This window comes from Schistocerca cancellata, chromosome 9 (genome assembly GCF_023864275.1).
Source record: "Schistocerca cancellata isolate TAMUIC-IGC-003103 chromosome 9, iqSchCanc2.1, whole genome shotgun sequence".
In the NCBI taxonomy this organism is placed as follows: domain Eukaryota; kingdom Metazoa; phylum Arthropoda; class Insecta; order Orthoptera; family Acrididae; genus Schistocerca; species Schistocerca cancellata.
In genome coordinates this window covers 148,058,240-148,062,850 of record NC_064634.1, presented here as the reverse complement: position 1 = coordinate 148,062,850, position 4,611 = coordinate 148,058,240, and the positions used below count along the sequence as shown (strand labels likewise).

At 46.8% G+C, this 4,611-nt stretch overlaps 1 non-coding gene across 1 annotated transcript; it reads left to right on the top strand.

The window, feature by feature from the left end:
- The first annotated feature begins 3,962 nt into the window (after positions 1–3,962).
- On the top strand, positions 3,963–4,036 carry Trnat-ugu (transfer RNA threonine (anticodon UGU)). Its single transcript has one exon. It is a non-coding gene; the product is annotated as a tRNA-Thr (tRNA).
- The last annotated feature ends 575 nt before the right edge of the window (positions 4,037–4,611 follow it).

The following is a 4,611-nucleotide window of genomic DNA, read 5'->3' as shown; positions in this document are numbered from 1 at the left end:
TCCGTATTACCCTCCTGAACCCACCGATTCCCTATTCTGCTAACAGTCATTGGATCTCGACCAAGGCGAGCAGTAATGTCGCGATACTATAGACCGCAGTCTCTGTAGGCTAAAATCCGATCTTTATCAAAGTCGGAAACGTGATGGTACGCATTTCTCCTCCTCACAACAGCGTTTCACCAGGCAACGCCGGTTACCTGCTGTTTGTGTATGAGAAATTGGTTGGAAGCTTTCCTCGTGTCACACGTTGTGGGTGTCGCCACCGGCGTCAACCTTGTGTGAATGCTCTGAAAAGCTAATCATTTGCATATCACAGCATCTTCTTCCTGTCGGGTAAATTTAGCGTCTGTAGCACGTCATCTTCACGGTGTAGCAATTTCAATGGGCAGTAGTATAGTTTCAAGCGTAGGTGTGTGACGTTCATCCTCTTCCCCTTAGGATCGATTGTCTGAAACTGACGACGTATAAAGGCGCTGGCACTCCTTCCTGGTGCCGCCAGTGCGGGAAGGAAAAGGTGTGAGTGGGAGGCAGCGGCAGAGTGCCGTCTCCGTTCGGCCGCGCCGTGATGTGGGGCTCTCATTACCATGGCCGCCTCATGAAGCTGTCGGGCCAGGGGGGCGTGGCGCTGCGAGGCGCGGCGAGGGCCGGGCTTTAGTGACCAATAAAGCTGCCTCCGCGTCCAGTAATGAGGTGCCGCGACCTCCGGAATTTGTCGCTCCGCCAGCGACGAAAAGGAGGCGTGTGGTGGCAGCCACCCAGGACTCTCCAACATGTAGGCGTCGCAGGTGAAATTGCAGGGACGCAGCGCGTAAACGAGCAATGAGATGTTCCGTAGGTGATGCTGGTACGCAATTGTTACATCAGGGAGGGACAGACCGCGGCACGAACGTCGCTTAAGGTCAAAAATTGATCTTGGGGTGGGGCCTGCTCTTCACTTTTTCTTCTTGTATTTTTTTTATCGTTTCACGAGTTCCTAGATATATTTACAAACTCTTTTGTCATTTTATCGGAAAACGCAACAGAAAATGTGCAGCTTTCCTAATGGACAAAAAAAAGATAATGAGACACTGCGAGTTAAATTTGATGAAGTAATTGTGCTGAATTTCTGTTGAGTCGACATGAAGAGTTTTCAGGTTGTTCGTAGGTATTGTGCTAAAGAACGGTAGCCGCTTTGGGTCATCTTACAAATGTGTACAGTTTCCTTCCCAAATGAACATTAACGAATAAAATACTGACACTCCTTGACAAAGCACCATTTAGAGTCAGTTTTGCCTCAGTTTTGCACTTATAAACGACAAAAATTGATCCAAACATCAAAGCAACTGTGAAATCAATCGTGTGTCATGTTTCACATCCAACTATATAAATAACGTTTCTGGTACAATACATTTGTGCAACTATACACGGTGCCCCATTGATAGTGACCGGGCCAAATATCTCACGAAATAAGCATCAAACGAGAAAACTGCAAAGAACAAAACATGTCTAGCTTGAAGGAGGAAACCAGATGGCGCTATGGTTCGCCCGCTAGATGACGCTGTCGTGGGTCAAACGGATATCAATTGCGTTTTTTTTTAATAGGAACACCCATATTTATTACATATTCATGTAGTACGTAAAGAAATAGGAATGTTTTAGTTGGTCCAATTTTTTCGCTTTGTGATAGACGGCGCTGTAATAGTCACAAATGTATAAGTACGTCGTATCAGGTAACATTCCGCCAGTGCGGACGGTATTTGCTTCGTGATACATTACCCGTGTTAAAATCGACCGTTTACCAATTGCGGAAAAGGTCGATATCGTGTTTATGCATGGCTATTGTGATCAAAATGCCCAACGGGCATGTGCTATGTATGCTGCTCGGTATCCTGGACGACATCAACCAAGTGCCCGGACCCTTCGCCAGATAGTTACGTTATTTAAGGAAACAGGAAGTGTTCAGCCACATGTGAAACGTCAACCACGACCTGCAACAAATGATGATGCCCGAGTAGGTGTTTTAGCTGCTGTCGCGGCTAATCCGCACATCAGTAGCACACAAACTGCGCGAGAATCGGAATATGAAAAACGTCGGTGTTGAGAATGGTACATAAACATCGATTGCACCCGTACCATATTTGTATGCACCAGGAATTGCGTGGCGATGACTTTGAACGTCGTGTACTGTTCTGCCACTGGGCACAAGAGAAATTTCGGCACGATTACAGATTTTTTGCACGCGTTTTATTTAGCGACGAAGCGTCATTGACCAACAGCGGTAACGTAAACCGGCATAATATGCACTATTGGGCAACGGAAAATCCACGATGGCTCCGACAAGTAGAACATCAGCGACCTTGGCGGGTTAATGTATGGTGTGTAATTATGGGAGGAAGGATAATTGGCCCCCATTTTATCGATGGCAATCAAAACGGTGCAATGTATGCTGATTTCCTACGTAATGTTCTATAGATGTTACCACAAGATGTTTCACTGCATGACAGAATGGCGATGTACTTCCAACATGATAGATGTCCGGCACATAGCTCGGGTGCGGTTGAAGCGGTATTGAACAGCATATTTCATGACAGGTGGATTGGTCCTCGAAGCAACATACCACGGCCTGCACGTTCACCAGATCTGACGTCCCCTTCTGTGGGGTAAAAATATAAGGATATTTGCTATCGTGATTCACCGACAACGCCTGACAACATGCGTCAGCGCGTTCTCAATGCATGTGCGAACATTAAGGAAGGCGAACTACTCGCTGTTGAGAAGAATGTCGTTACACGTATTGCCAAATGCATTGAGGTTGACGGACATCATTTTGAGCATTTATTGCATTAATGTGGTATTTACTGGTAATCACGTTATAACAGCATGCGTTCTCAAACATGATAAGTTCAAAAAGGTACATGTATCACATTGGAACAACCGAAGTAAAATGTTCAAACGCACCTACGTTCTGTATTTTATTTTTAAAAAACCTACATGTTACCAACTGTTCGTCTAAAATTGTGAGCCATATGTTTGTGACTATTACAGCGCCATCTATCACAAAGCGGAAAACGTGGTCCAACTAAAACATTCATATTTCTTCATGTACTACACGAATATGTAATAAAAATGGGGCTTCCTATTTGAAAACAACGCAGTTGATATCCGTTTGACCTATGGCAGCGCCATCTAGCGGGCCAACCATAGCCCCATCTGGTTTCCCGCTTCAAGCTAGACAAGTTTCGTTCTTTGTAGTTTTTCCGTTTGACGCTTATTTCGTGAGATATTTGGCCCGGTCACGATCAATGGACCACCCTGTATTTGTTAAACAAACTAAGTGTTCATGAAACGAGACCTGTGAATACCACACGCAGCATTTTCATATTCTCACTCAATACGTGGAGGCTACCACTCTTACAGAAAAAATGATCATGACTTTTCTTTCGGAAATGTAACGTAGTCAAATTTTGTACTTCGTTACACTTTCGCTAGAGGTCGCTGTTCCCGCATTAATAAAAAACGACATAATTAAGGCTCACCGGTCACTTGACCATCTTCTTCTTCTGTGCGAATGCACAAACAGTGCTGTAACTCCTACGGGAATCGGCAACGCGCCGCGAGTAATGAATATAATGGGCGGGGCACTACCAATGTAGTTGGTTGGTTCGTTGGTTTTGGGGAAGGAGACCAGACAGCGTGGTCATCGATCTCATCGGATTAGGGAAGGATTGGGAAGGAAGTCAGCCGTGCCCTTTCAGAGGAACCTTCCCGGCATTTGCCTGGAGTGATTTTGGGAAATCACGGAAAACCTAAATCAGGATGGCCGGACGCGGGATTGAACCGTCGTCCTCCCGAATGCGAGTCCAGTGTCTAACCACTGCGCGACCCCGCTCGGTACGAATGTAGTGCGGGACAATACGTTGAGAACGTGGGTTTCACGGGAGGCGTGCCAGAGATAAATCTCTGCAGTCGCGCCATCGTCTGTGTCCTCGGTGGCTCAGATGGATAGAGCGTCTGCCATGTAAGCAGGAGATCCCGGGTTCGATTCCCGGTCGGGGCACACATTTTCATCTGTCTCCGTTGACGTATGTTAACGCCTGTAAGCAGTCAATGGTGTTCATTTCATTGTAAAAAGCTTTACGCCTCCCCTGGGCCCGCCAACACCGCCATTGAACTGGAAACACGTTGCGCGGTCCAGCAGGTTTCAGTATAGAGACGTTGGACATGGACATGGACATGTACAGGTACGGAGACAACCTCATGAATCCATGGAATCTGCTTGTCAGCAGGGGAATGTTCAAGCTGCTGGAGGCTCTGTAATGGTGTGAGGCGTTACGCGTGTGACAGGTGACACGTACTTAAGCTTCCTGTCTAATCACCTGCATCCATTCATGTCCATTGTGCATTCCGACGGACATGCGCAATTCCAGCAGGACAATGCGACCCCCCCGCCCCCCAACTCCAGAATTTCTACAGAGTGGCTCCAGGAACACTCTTCTGAGTTTAAACACTTCCGCTGGCCACCAAACTTCGCAGACATGAACATTATTCTGAAGAGCTATCGAGACCCCCGCACTCATGGATTCGTGGACAGCCTGCAGCATTCATGGTGTCAACGTCCTCCAGCACTGCTTC